The 15,606-nt window shown below is 42.3% G+C and overlaps 1 long non-coding RNA gene across 1 annotated transcript; it reads right to left on the bottom strand.

Annotated features, from left to right (window-relative positions):
* Positions 1-1,036: 1,036 nt before the first annotated feature.
* LOC140256783 (uncharacterized) lies at positions 1,037-15,042 on the bottom strand. The gene is made up of 5 exons (XR_011904853.1): positions 14,948-15,042; positions 2,796-2,905; positions 2,441-2,495; positions 1,728-1,786; positions 1,037-1,211 (listed from the first exon to the last, which is right to left on the bottom strand). It is a non-coding gene; the product is annotated as an uncharacterized lncRNA (long non-coding RNA).
* Between the last annotated feature and the right edge of the window lie 564 nt (positions 15,043-15,606).

Here is a 15,606-nt window from a genome sequence, read left to right as displayed (position 1 = left end):
AAAGGACTGATATCAGTTGGGTGAATCACTAAGCAGGAGAAGATCAGGGACCATTTGATAAGTGTAGGAACACAAGACAGCAGAGCAGGAGAGGACACTGTGAAGGAGAGGACACCAAAAAGGGTAGATAATGGGAAGAGAGAGAATTCCAGGAAAAATAACAAAGGGAATATTATGACATGGTGGCTCACAACCTATGGCTTGAGGGCAACACATAATATTGCTTGTAACACAAGAAATAAAAATGTTCTGAGGAGGACACAAAAATAATAATAATAAAAAAATGTTGCCAACAGTGTGATACTTATTCAGTGTCACTGTTTGCAGGTGAACACAGGCTGAGGAGCAGAGCTCATTATCTCCTTAGCTAGAAGGTGTAATTGCTCCACAGTAATGTGCGCAGAGTAGAGAGGGAGGATCACCTCCCTTGCCCTGCTGGCCACACTCTTTTTAATGCACCCCAGAATGCCATTGGCTTTTTTTGGCAATGGGGGCACACTGATGGCTCATGGCCTACCTGTCGTCCACCAGGACACCCAGGTCCCTCTCTACAGAGCTCCTCTCCAGCAGGAAAGGATATACTTCCCTATCTAGTGACAGCTGAACACCACATGAAACATCTCTGCTGCTGCCTGTGCCTGAACAATCTCCAGTTCTTAGCATTGCTCGTTATGGTGCGCTCACCAATGATGTTATTACAGACATGAGAAGAGATGCTCACTCCTTTACTGGCTAGCCCTGCTTCTGAGATTATGATCTTAACGTCCAAAAGTGCAAATCTGCTACACTCCACAAATATCCAACGTAATATAAAAAAAGTCAATGATTTCTGCTAGAAATCAGATGAAGGAAAAGACCTCCCGTGAGAATCAGAAGATAACATTTCTTCATCTCTAACCAAATAAACACAAAGATGTTTATTCTCTGGTCCTCATTTCATGTACAAGATGATTTTGTAACACTTATGCTTATTTTACAACATGAAGCAAAACAAATGCTCCTTACACACAGCAATAAATAATCCTTCTCCCTGCCACACACACACACACCACTATTAACAAACTTCCTTCCACATCCTTCCTTTGTGGTTGTGAACTCCTCTGGGACCAACACAACTCCCAGAAGAGCCAACAGAACATTTGCCATCGCTTCCAGCCAGAACGTGATTGCGCCCCTTTCTTGCAGCAGGCAGAGCAGTTAATTGACCAGAGCTGAAGATGTATTGTAGGAGACAGGAGTAAATCAAATTATATGAAAACATTCCCACGGTTTTGATTTACTTCACAGAAAGAAGCAAAATATTAGACATCTTATATTACTTTACATTTGCCTGTAGGGCAAACGTGAGGTACATGTTCAGAAAATTCTAAAAATGCAGCAATAAGCCCTTTCTACTAAGTTCTATATGAGTTCTGCATCACTGAGAATATAATGTTATTCTAAGGTTCTGAATAGCAATCTCTAATCCTGTCTCAGAGGCCACTGGATTCCACTGGTTTAGATCAGCTATTCTTTTGTAAAACTCAAGTAGGAAAACTAATTAAAATTGTAAACAGGTCTTTCCAAGCTTTAAACTGGACAAGTTTGTAGCGTTGCTGACATCTACTGAGAGAAGGTGAAATTACACACATTAGCAAAGGGAAAAAGGGAGACTTGGTCCCTTATTTGCATTTGTCATTTGCAGTTTTCAAGTGCATTTTATGCACACTCACAGATTTATTTCTCACCTTGTATCAGTACTCAGTGGCTTCATATATACTGACTCAACCAAGATGTTACAGGAAAGCTTAAAAGGAAACATAAGGGAGGACATTCAGAGGATAGATGTATCCCTTATATAAACACTGCAGACATACAGTTCCCAAAAGTCCGACTGCCCACACTGACATACAGCACCAGGTACACCAGGGTGCACATTCTATCTCGTGCTCACTGCCCTCAAGTTGTGGCAGCTGAAGACAAAGGGTATAATATTGGATTTAAGAAACCATGTAGCACAAATAATATCGAATATTTACATGTCACAAGTTTCCTATAGGAAATGGGTAATCTAGGTTACGGCAGGGATAAAAGTATCTAAAACATTCTGACCTGTGTATTTGGTCTCACGACATAATGCAATTACACTTCTCAGACAGTTCAGAAAAACATTTTGCTGGTATTTTATGAGTTCTAAAGCACATTCACTCACCACACAGAATGAAGAACCCATTGCCATCCTTATAACCACAGAACAGTAACCATTACCATAGATGTTGTGTAGAGATTCCATTCAAACAAAGTTAGCAGGAGAGATCCGTGTATCTCAGTTTCAGTAACAGCAATACCAAATTATGGAAGTTTTAAATAAAGGAAACAGCTTATAAAGTCAAACAGTCTGGGATTGAATCGAGGCTGATAATGATTGTGGGTTGCATTTATTATGCACTGTCCCTCTTACCTTGATGAGGAATGAGGACAGGATTTCAGTATCTGCGTGGACTTTTCAGTTGTTTCTGCAATGGATATAAACAACAAAGTAAGATCCTTGGCTCACACAGCTGATACGTAAGTCCCAGTAGTCATTCTTGATCACACAAAGACAAATTTCAACTTTGATAAATGAATAGGTCCAGTAGGTAAAGCTGACACACATTCAGCTAACGCTGAAGTTCTGGTTTGAGGTATTGCTCATACATTAAAAGCTGTAGCACAAAATTGTATTTCCTTGGACTTTCACTTGTACCTACAGCTTGGCATCTCCATGCATTCTGACAGATCAGTCTTAGGGGAGGACTAAGCAACTCAGCACTTACTTTTCCTGGGTCCATCAGGATTCATGCAGTCATCGCTGCCACCTGATCCGGCGTACACTCTCCTTGCTTGTATTAACCTCTTCAGAAAAAGCAGAAGCATCCGCATCATTCTAGAATAGAAAAAGTAAGTTTTTATAGATTGTCCACCACAATAACCCTTCAATAAGAGACTGAAACCTAGTCTTTCCCTTCCACTGCTCAGATAAGTTAGAAACCCAGGCCATGTTTGCCATGTCCCCAAGGCTTGTGAACCTCAAGAACAGCTTCCCCAGGAGAAGATGAGTTTACACCTGTACGGAGCAGCTTGTCAGCCTATGGCTAATGAACTCTTCAGAGACATACAAGAAACAGATGTGAGGGGAATACGGTCTCGGCTGTGAAGGGATTTAATTACAACAGAATTTTACAGTCTTCTAACCACCATCAGATGGCACAGTTCAAAGAAATGAGTTACCTAACTTTTCTCCTGTCCAGAACCAAACCGCAAATGCAAAGTACTTGCATACTGGCTCCCTTTCTGTTTCCTGGTGTCATTTGGTGTTTGCATGGCCCCTTCAGAGGGGACTTCTCGCACATCATGCAAGAAGCCCTGGTGCTCAACTCAAGGCTGTGCCTTCGACTCTGTAGTCACATGTTTAAAACCAGCACAGTGCTCCTCATTGTAACACATAAGTCTCTGAAGATCTATTAATGAAATGCCTTTTATACATTCATGTCAATCCCCTTTAAATGGGCATTTAGGAGGGTTAAGTTTGCAGTGAAGCAAAATCCTCTGGCCTGGCGCTTGGACAGAGTCCTAACAGCATTGTATCTAAAAATACATGGATCAGAAATAGAGAGAAAGGAACAGAAATATTTGAATGACTGCTCACAAACAGAAATCATTTGCTTATTCTATTATAAATCTATTTCTGATTGCCTAAAAAGAATGTTGAAACATTTGGCTTCCTAGAAATAACTTGGTTCCAAAGACGAGTCTCTGAAAAGGCTCATTCTGGCTTGCACTCATTAAAAACCAAGTCACTCAGATTAATATCAACATTTTGGCAATTTTAATAACAGAGACTGCCAAAAGTATGTTGTCTATCAAACATACACGGAAGAAAAATGTTAGAATATTAAAAACAGATGTCAGAGATATCTATGAAAATACTCATGCTCCCCAAGTACTCTGCAAGGCAAGAAGTACAGAAACTCATGAAAGGTTGAAATTAATGCATTTCATTCAAATGTTGCCAAAATGCCTTACATGTATGTAAACCTGCTTAGGATATGTATACTGAAAGATGTTAAGGAGGAGGACTGAGTCATAATTTGATAATGGCCTTTTTACACTAAAATTTAGAGCATAACAGTTCAAGAAAATGTCAAAGGCTACTTTTTACTGTTTCTTATTTAAACTGCCACATTCTGTTACAGAGAAAGCACACAAGGTCTTCCCATTGAGTATTTATTTACTTACATTTTAATTATTATCCTACCGACTAAGTTTACAGGAAAAGCTCCTACTAGGGAAACATCAATACAACTTACTGAAAGTACTCATCGCATAAAAAGAGCCTATTGTCTAAAATTAAAAATCCACTTAGAAAACCTAAATATCTCGAGAGTTTGTTTGAGGAGGCACAGAACTCGCTTTCATCTTCTGCTCCAGTTATTTTCAATATTGACAACTCAGCAGTAAAAATGAAAACAGCTTCCAAGTAGAAAACTGTGGAGATTGGCAGATTTCCCCTTCCCCCCCTTCCTTAAGAATCCCTGGGTTCTTTTTAATTGTCAGAAGGTTTTGCCTCTAGAATTGATGTTTAGAGATTTCAGGCACAGAAAGATCACCTTACAAAACAGCCAGAAGTGCCACATATCAGAGTTTCAGGGGGTGGAATACAGAAAATTAAATACAATAAAAATTAAAAACCCACGAAAATACAAGTTTTGAATATCACAATACTCCTAATATAATAATCACAGAATCACAGAATCACAGAATTATAGGGGTTGGAAGGGACCTCTAGAGATCATCGAGTCCAACCCCCCTGCCAAAGCAGGCTCCCTACACCACGTCGCACAGGTAGGCGTCCAGGCGGGTCTTGAATATCTCCAGAGAAGGAGACTCCACCACCTCCCTGGGCAGCCTGTTCCAGTGCTCCGTCACCCTCACTGTAAAGAAGTTCTTGCGCACATTCATGCGAAACTTCCTATGCTGGAGTTTCAGCCCATTGCCCCTAGTCCTGTCCCCACGCACTACTGAAAAGAGACCAGCCTCGCCACTATAGCTCCCACACCTCAGGTATTTAATGGGCAATGACAATACTATATTTATTATGAGATGATGTTATTCAAAGCCTACAATCGACAAACTTGAACACAGTATTCTGAATTAATGACTCTGAGGTTTTGATTTCCTACCGAAATCACTACTTCATTAAGAAGTGTGGCTCTATAAAGTTTGCCACCATCTGATGCTCGCCTGAGGAAGCAGAGCAAAGCAAGACTTGTCTTGATTGTAAGCTAAAGCTTGCATGCATACTAAAACAACAAAGGTCTTCAGAGGCAAAAGACCAGCTGCATGACGTTAAAAGGTTTTAGATGGGGGATGAAACAATGGTAACATAAAAGCATTATAACAAAATACAATCACAGAACCATTCAGGTTGCAAAGACCACTAAGATCACCTCATCCAACCAGCAAGCCATGCCTGTGACCACTCCAGACCACAACCCCCAGTGCCACACGTGTACACTGCTGGCTCACGCTCAGCCCGCCAGCTAACACCAGATCCAACGCTGCAGCAGGAACACCAGTAACATTTTCTGTTCTTTAAAGATCTTAACACACCGCTCACTTCATCCCATGGCTTAAAGCCTCTGCAGGGCACAGATGCTGAGCACCAATCCCTGCTGCCATAGCAGCTGCCTCTGTGCCAAACCAGGCCCTCAACCACAACCGCCCATTTTACAATCACCCCCTTACAATTAACAGATGTGTAAGCAAACATGGCATATATGGATGGCTGAATTTTTTCCCCCCTTTGAATAACCTGGATATATCCAGTTTCCGCAGCAATTGTAAGAGTGTTTACATTGTTTTTTTTTCATTTCCCTTTTCTAATAATACAAAGCAGACGCGGCCTGCCTGATTTACCTCAGGAGGCGGTGGGAGAGGAAGGGTGCTCCTGGCTGCTGCACGGAATGTGTTGAGGGGAGAGGGAGGGGGGCTGCGGTCGGGGTTATTTATTTTGTTAATATCTTTGGACCCCAAGGGCCCCATTTTCATCCTCCCTGGCCGATCTCCAGACTGAGGCTGTCAGCCGGGGAGAGTATAATATCTTCAGGCTACGGCCCATTGCAAGTTTCTCCTCAGCTCTCCCTGAGCATTTCTCTCAGCTCCGGGGAGGCCATGCTGTCACCCACCTGGCACCACGTGGCTGTGGGCCCAGCCCTCACCTGCTTGTGCTCCCCAAAGCCCACATCACCCCACAGCCACCGGTCTAACCTTGTCACCCCGAGTCTTCCCACCCCCTCCCCAGCCCTGTGAGAAATCCCTGGGCTGAGACTTGAGCTCTGGATTACCCCCCTCAGGGTGACTCACTGGCAATTACTCCCTTTCCGTGTTTTCCTTCTCTTCTGGCTCCTCAGGGAGGCCCGATATTTAATTACAGCTCCATGAAAGAACTAGATATTTAATTACGTGATTATGTCAGATAGCCTAGCTTAACACAGCATCATAAATCCTCAAAAAATGTGTTCATGTTGGTTTTAAGCTGAAGCAGAAATTGCAAACAGGCTGGTTGCATTCTTTGAGCAGTGGAAACAGAAGCAGCAGCAATAGGCAAGCCACATACACTTGTATTTTTGCAGTAAAAATATCAAACCTTTTATATATAAAAAAAAACCTACTCAAAATTAAACTTAGTTGCTTATCCTACTGACACAAGGGTACGGCTACCGAGAACAATGTTCTTTATTAACATGGCTACTGCAAACCAGACTGAGCATGGTGCTAATGAGACTATCTTGCCTCCAGTGCCTCAACAAGCTAGTCTGCTGGGTGCTACCTGATGCCACATCACTGCCCCTAATGGCATTACACCAGGAATACACCAGTTAATTATGTTTAAACACAGTTTTTCAAACCCCAAAGCAAGTTCTAAACAAGGCCACCTGGGGAGAGGTATGGGGATAAACAAGTGGCTTTCTCTTTACCTTAGGGTTTACAGTTATGATAGCCTTGAATCAATGGCATTATAACCAAAAAAGCCTGGTTTTAAGCATCTACTCTGTACCATGGACACAAACCAACAGGCAAATGGCTGCAGTAGTTCAAATTGACCCCAGGAAGTTCAGAGTTTATGGAAAACTACCTCTGTCCTGGTATGCTGTATGCCACACTGAACATTCCTGGTCCTTACACAGTTGGTATGAAGACATGGAGGAAGCTCAACCAACATACTGCTTGCTCTGGCTAAATAGACAGGAGTAAACTGTGAATCTATGTGATACCCTCAATGAATTAGTACTGCTGGGCAAGCCAGTATTACTAATAGTGAAACCATAACCTGGGAAAACATTACAGCCTGTCATTGCAGCAAGAAAAGTGGAAAGTTCAGCCTTCAGAAAGTATCCTGGCCCTCTACTGGCCACACATGGCCAGGTGGTCCTTGATCAAAGCCCATGTGTAATGTATTTAAAATGCCATCTGACCCAGGGCAGCCCTGTGACATATACCACTCCTACAAACATCATCTTGTATTACTACCACAAACATCCATCTCACTGTCCAAGCAACAAAGTATGGATTTCATATCAAATTCCATGATAAAGTGTAATCTGACTCTCATGTCTCCTCTAGCCCCAATAGTAAAACTATTTACTTAGACATCAATTTAGCAGTGAACATAGGATTAAGTGTAACCTAGGCTTAAGGATGAATGGCATGCTCCCCTTCCTGACACGGCTGGAAAAGGCATTCTAGGATTTCATCCTGATGCCTACATCACGGTATCATAAAGCTCCCTTCCTTATACACCAACACTCAAAAGAGAAAGCATACTGCATTTTCTGGAGCTTTGCCCTCCTCAGATACACCAGAGAATTAGGGATCTCACAGACAGGTTGCAACAGACTGAAACAAACTGCTGCTCCCTCCAGACCTCTGAAACTTTAACTCTCATCTCCATTCTTAAAAGGAAGGAAATGCACAGTTTGGGTGACAGCCCCCTACAGATCTCTAGTCTACCAGTAAAAGCACAGCCTGGTCTCCCTCTCTAGGATGAAATAAAAGGCAGAGCCCCTTCTCTGTGGAAGATGAGCATGATACCTCATAAGAGGGTCATAATGGCTGAAAACTGAAATGTTTTGCCAATTCAAACAATTGATAACCCTGAGCAGCTACTGGTTAAGATAGAGAACAGAGCTCCTCTGGACATCTGGCTAATATTTCCAACCTGAGTTCTGTTTTGCAGGAGGATTCTGACATCCCAATTACAACATATGCTGTTTGTGCTCTAGGTGCCTTTTATTTTCACAAAGCACTGTCAACGAAGCGGCCAATTGTAGCTTCACCAAGTATTGACTGAAATTTCTTTTTAAGCTTTCTCCACCTATAACATAAATACATGGCACAAGAGTACAAAAGTCAGCTTCTAACACATGTACTTCGAGTTCCGTTATCTCTGGTTCTCTACAACATTAAAAGCCATTTAGGAAATAAAAATACCCAAATAGAGCAATGAAATAACATTTTATGCGTATATATGTCAAGTGTCTCAATAGCCACTAAGAATAAACCCATAAAATCCACTTCCTCTCTATTGTGTGTCAGTTTCAGTCAAAGGAGGGGTCAAGACGAAGTCTGAGCACTTCTGCCTCTACACAAACAAAGCACAAAAAGAGCACAAACAGAATTTATATCTGCTACAAATAATCTGAAGTGAATTTTATTACTGCTTTCTATCCGCATTTTTCAATCTTGGGAAGAAGTAATTAATGTTGGAACACAGCAGAGCTGATGACTGCAGAAATTACCCAGACTGCCCCATCCTTCCAGCAAGATCAGAAACCACAACTTCAGATTCAAGATGCGATGAACAATTTCCATTAAATTCCATAGGAGTTAATGCAGCCAACCCACACTGCCAGGTTTTAACCACTAGTGGAACTGAAAACAGTGGCTGACTTTGTAAGAGAGGAACATGCTCCAATTACGGGATTGAGCAGCACAGAAAATAACAGCCCAACCTGATTACTCCTTTCCTCAGTCCATGCAGAGCTGTTCTCTGCCATCAGTTCTTTGTCCAGGGCAGTTTTACAGACATGCAGATGAGAGCCTATCACATCCCACAGGAGATCATTGAACAGATAATTCCTCTTTTACAAGACCCTTAGCTTTAGAGTCACAATCCACGTTCTCCTCCTAGCTACATCCATTCATCTGTATTCCAAGTCCTTCGGAAATGCATCTTTGAGTAATAAACCATTAAATAATTTGTCTTCCTTCTCTATATTCGTGTAACAATGAATAGATTACACTGTTGGAACTATAACACTATGAATTTCCAGTGCATACTTTCAGCAATAAGGTATTAGGTATTCTTATAAATACAAGGTTATAACTAGAGGAAATGAATTACCAAGTTATAGATCAGTGAGCAAAAGGTGAAACTGCCAAAGAGATGCTCTTATTAGATTATCCACCTCAAGGCTTATTTATAGCTTTCACTGTGCTTCCCTATCCATCATTTTTATGGTATGTAGAAAGAGCTACAAAGCACAAATTGCCTTTTTTTTAATTAACATGGGCATTTCAGATAGAGCAGGATAACCAGGCTGGGTTACTCTCCCCCCCTCCCCTCCCAAACATGAAAGCAGAAAACATCTATTTTATTGATCTGGGAGAGCTGTTAAGAGCATTGAATAAATTCCCCATCAGAGTCTATTCAACACATTTATCAGCTTGCCATTTCTTGATATGCTCAGCTATGATTTGCCAGGAAATGCCAACAAGCTGGGGAGCAACTCCACTGAAAATACCCCAAGGGTTTTGATAGAATAACCTACAGGAGCCAGCAGTGTGTCCAGTCAGTGTGGAGCAAAGAAGACAGAGGGAATCTAAGAGCAGCCCTCCAGTACCAACACAGAGATCCTCAAAAGGAGAGCTAGGCATAAGCTGAAACAAGAGAGGTCTTAAGGGAAAACCTCTTCCCCAGAGGACAGGTTGAGCAACTTCATCTGGCCTCACAGCTTTGCCTGCTTTGCACAGGATGTTGGGCATGAGTACTCCAGAGGCTCTAACTAGAACTACCCCAGGAACTCAGGCCGGACTCAGCATGGAAGGGACTTTCTAAATTGCACTCACACAGAACTCTGCCTCTTCCAGCTTTGAAAAGGTTGATGGTGTGTAAGTCAGGCCAACATCACCAGCCCCTACAATCTTCTTAACCAGTTAGGACAGCATAACTCAACCAGTAGCTTAATGAAACTGGCAGCCAGGCTACACCAGGGCTCCTTCTAACAACACCCAGAGTGGGAAACAGTGGGAAGTTGCTGGCATTGACAGCTTGGGCTGTGCAGAAGCATAAATTAAGCTGAAAGTGGTAATGAAGATTATTCTCAAATCATTTTCTGAAGAATCCCTCAGCCCAGGGCCATTGGCAACAAAGATACAGGTCATCTCAAATTAAAAAGAGGAAAAACCTGCACCAGTGTGGTCACTAATGTAATGAGTAAAGAATGCCTTTTAGCACATACAAACACCTCTTCAGTGCCTGCAAGAGATACCACATTCTTAGCACCATCATAGGTGAAGGAGATTTAAAAATAGTAAGAGTAACTCTTAAAAAAAAAAAACAAACATTATTTAGCATTTCTTTTCAGCACAATTTAAGTGGTTTCCATAGCTGGAATGAATTACAGCACACTGTCAGGATTTCCAGAAAAGGTCCTTCCACCCCAGGAAAGTTCAGTTGCATTTTGCTTTAATGGCTCTTGGCAAGCTCACACTATTGTTTTCGTACAAACAGAAGGAGATTTGCTATAAATAAAAAAAAAAAAAAAAAGGAACTCTACATGAATGAAGCAAACATCAAATTCCCTAATCTTCAAAAGAAATTCTATCCCCGAATAATTAACTATGATATATTTATAAAACTAGAATAATTGAAAACAGGATTCCGAGTTGATTCATGTAGACTGCGCTGAAATATTTATTATTGCAAGTCCAGAAGATCTGTCTGGGTTTTGTCACTGGAAATGTCTAAACTCAGTGTCCAGATGTTTATTTAAGTTGCTCCCACATAGTTCTAATGTCAATTACCAGGGGTTATCAGAGAGCATCGCTGTGTATCTTCCTTGACTAATATTCTCATTTCTTCTGCATCTTTGATGTTTTCTTTCATTAAAATTCCTGGCTCACAGCCACAAAAAAATCTGCTGTGCGGGCAAAAGGGAAAAAAAACCTGGTCTGCAGACATGACATATGATGATGCCCTCTGCCTGTGCAAGGATAATATTTATCATCAGCTATCATTTAAGCAGGACTATAATCAGTACGACGTCAATTTAAAGCAGCTCAAACCAATAGAGGTGAAACCAATGAAGGAACACTTTTAACCGATACAAATCTGTTGTGGCAGTAAATAAAACATTATTACTTGAAATGAAGGCTTTATGAATCCGTGTTACCTTCTCCCCAGCCCCTCCACCCCCTTTCAGGAAAAAGCAGGGAGAAGGCCAATCACAAAGTAATTTCACACATAATTACAACTGGAATTGATGGATCTGTAGCTCTGGAAACCACAATTACACTGAGACTTTTATAGTAACCAGGAGATGATGCAGGACACTCCGAACTGACACAAACAGAAAGAGCTTATCACACAGTTTATGAAGATTTCCTTCATTCAAATGTAAACAGTTGTTTAACAGCTCACTTCTTATATAAATCTGTTGCCCAAACCCTGTTGGTTCATCTGATTTGTGGGCAAGTTACTGAAGATTTATTGTTGCTCTTTGTAAGAAAGCAGAATAAAAATAACAATCAATGCCAATCTGATAATTGGATATAGAGACACAAGATGCCCAGGGAAAATACTGCCAACACCATCTTGTGCTTTCACACCAGAAGCCAAATAATGCAGGTTCCTCCCCACAGGGATCCCAAATGGATCAGTGCAAGCAGACACCTCACAGTATTAACAGGTAGTGGTTTAAGTGACTTTGAAGCAAAAATCTCCCTGACCTTCCAAAGTTGGCTTGGGAAGAATGTTTCCAACTACCAGGTCATGCCCTGGCTGCAAAGTCCCCAACACTGTTGAGTCAGCCTGTCCAACCAACCCCCCCAGCAAACACCATCATCACACCTCCAGCTCCTGTTGCAATTCCACATGCATAATAATAATAATTACCTTCACCTTCAAGATTCAGTAAAAGCTCAGACTGCCACTACTTGCCATACTGTATCACTGCCTGAGTCTGATAAGCATCAACGTTAATATCAGCTCAGTTTGGTGGATAGAAAGAAGCAATATGAATACATCCATGGAACATCACAGCTCCACTCATCTCCCTCACGACTTCAGTGAGGATGTGCCCATTGGTGCATGATGCAGCTACACTCTCCAGCACCACAGCCAAAAGAAAAGCAGTGAGGCTGTCACAATACAAATCCTTCTAAATCTCCCTGTCAGAAAATCATTCTTCTGCATGATGCTGGAAGACATGTTCACTCATATCTGGGTGATGAGAAGTAAAATGCCTAGTTCAACAACTCCAGCAAGTTAAAAGTCTATTTGCTTCCTCTACACATTTCACTGTGTGTGTTTGTGTCATCTCCTCACGTTCAGTAATTGCTTAACAACTGTTATTCACATATTCCCTTGCATAGAGAGATTAAACAAAACACAGAGGCAATATCCCAGCTCAACAGAGCGCGTGCATATAACACTCCTATAGGAATCACGCCTTGACTTCAGTACATGCTTTCATGTTTCAACAAACCAAAGGCCCACTTAGAAAAGCCTTACTAACAAAAATGATCAAACAGTTGCTTTGAGTGAAAGATAACAACACCTCCAAAGCTTTGCATACACATGGAATAGCAGTTATCGTATTTACAAAGGACTCAGCGTGCATCCCATGGAAAGCCAACGTGAGTAAATGATATTTGGCTAACATTTGCTGGCCACAACGTCAGCAGTGACACAGCACTTCAGCAGCGTGAGAATAAAACACAATCCTCAACTGGTGAGGAAAAAAAGAAACAACCACACAGAGCAAAATAAATGTTGTTTTCACACAGCTGTGGTTTCTACCTCACCTTCCTTTCCAGAATCTGAGTTCACAACCCAACACCAAACACCAGGAAATCTCAGTGGTGATCTCCACACACACACACACACACACACACACACACACAGAAAACCCACCCAAAAAAAAGAGCAGGAAAGCCACGAATTCATTGCAATTCACCTGGCCCAGGGATGCTCCACCTACAGCTCAAGGCCATCAGGGTGCCCACTGCAAGGCTGCCAGCTGGTGGCATGTCCACAGCATGGGAACCGACTGCAAGTCCCACATAGAGACCCCCAAACTACTGCCCAGAGGCTGCACATGGAACACAACAGCTTTTCCCATGGCTCCCACACAAGGTTCAGTCAATCCATCTGTAGGGTCTGGGCATTCTCCCTGGCTGCTGACACAGTGCCCCTGCAGCACCTTCAGAAATCACAGCACAGAGCTGTGCTTTTCATGTTCCATGTTTGCAGGTTCTATTTCCTCCATACAGGAACCCAAACCGGATGCTCTGACTTATCTTAAAGTCCACAGAAGCAGCCATCAGACTGAGAGCTGCTGAATTAGGTCTAACTCTTACAAATAGAGTAAACCTCTATAAGCCTTTCTAGCCTTCAGCTACTCTTGTATGAAAAAAAAGCTAAAGACCTAAATGCTGCTGCACACTAATCGTCCTAAATTGAGCATTAAGTATTTTTCAAATACTTAACAATCTTCCATGCTGCTAAATCCCCTAATCACGACACAGCTGACAAACCAGACTCCACCTTCTCTCCCTCAGGAAAGCTTCCACCTGTGAACAGAAATCGGCCAAGAGGTACTTCTGCACGCAGCTGGCAAGCAGGGGCTCCTACCACATCTCAAGCGCTGCAAAAACCAAGGGACTGACACCTCACATGTGCTGCAGCTATCGGATTTGCAGCACACCATTTAAGCACTCGGTGCTACCTTTCAGACCAACACCATCACCAGCTTCAGGTCCTACAGATCTTATCAATTTAAATCCCCTTTGGCTTTCATCCATTCACAACAATTGTTTCCTAACCCCACCTTCAGTGTTTTCCTTGCTAAGCAGCATCATTCACATGAGGAACTTCAAAAACACACATTTGATTCTTTATTTTCTGCCAGGTTAACATTCATTCCAACAGAACAGAATCATCTCCTCAATTCCCAATGCACATTTTAGAATGGTCTGACCTGACCAGAAACTTAAATATTACATCATTCCATCACTCACTTCTCTCATGAGCCTAATGCAGACTTCTGTACTGCCTGTCCTCTTTACCAGGGGGCTCTCCTTATACCTGATTCTTTGACAACCCACAAAATCCCAGCATAGAAAACACATTCATATTCAGAATCCAGGATGATCCCCCACAGAAGTAAAAGCATTTAGCAGCAACTTAACGATTTACACCTGGAGCTTAGTCCTGCACTCACACCACCACCCAGCGCAGTGCTGAGCAGCTGTTAGTTGGGTAGCCCACCTCACCTGTTACTGCAGCAATTATTTTTTTCTTAAAGGCAAAGTTCACCCATTTGAGGGATCCACTTTGGCAAGTCCCAACATGTTGAGTGCCTTCAAAACACATCAAAAACTGCCCCTACTTCACAATTTAGAAAGCAAAAGTAAATCCTTAACAGCACAAGAAAGAGAATGTGATTTTTGTTATCATGAACGAGCAGTCAGCAGAAGCCTACATTGAACTAGACATCAGTGACCTAGAAAACAAGTTCTCCACTGTGCAGCTTTAGCTCCTTTAGCACTGTGTAGGAACCAGACAAATCAGTATGATTGGAATTACAACAGAAGATTTAGCATGACAGAAAAATGTTATAAAAGAAGGCAAAAGATTACTTACCTGTATCAGAAGATTCCAGGTTTACAGGGGAAAGCTTCACCAAGGAGAGAGCTCCAAGAAGGGACCCTTCCCCAGCAGCAGTAAGCCCTTAAATGTGACCTGTGCTGGTCACTCAGCTGGATTGCCTTCACCTGTGCTCCCAGGGCTGACCGGGTCCTTTCCCCAGGTGCTCAATCAGTGGGTCAGGCTGTGACTCAGCAGCTCCCATACACGCTGGAAAGCCAGCATGGAAAAGCCACACACTGTAGCTAACAGGGTGCAATAAAGGGACAAGAGGGGCAATCTTAATAGATGTGAGAGACACAGGCCTGGAAAGGTAACAACCTGTGCTTCAAGCAGAGACAAAGGGAAAGCCAGTACACTTCTGTGGCCCCATGTACTTAAGCAGCTTAATTAAAACAGACTGAAATGAGGCTTGAAGACAAGACTCAGCTGGGCCAACAGGCAGCAGCACAGGTGGCAGCAGCGATCTGAGGTGAACTGCATCCTCAGCTCCATGGGGCTGTGCAGCCAGAGCCACAGCAAAGGAGAAGGATAAGAAGAGAAATATATGCAGATGAGGGAACAGATGGGTCATCAATTCAGAGACCAATGCTGACAAACAGAAGTACTGGGAAGATGCAGTAGCAGCACACACACAAAAAAAGGAAAACTATACA

This window comes from Excalfactoria chinensis, chromosome 10 (assembly GCF_039878825.1).
Source record: "Excalfactoria chinensis isolate bCotChi1 chromosome 10, bCotChi1.hap2, whole genome shotgun sequence".
NCBI lineage: Eukaryota > Metazoa > Chordata > Aves > Galliformes > Phasianidae > Excalfactoria > Excalfactoria chinensis.
This window is presented reverse-complemented; position numbering and strand designations above follow the sequence as displayed.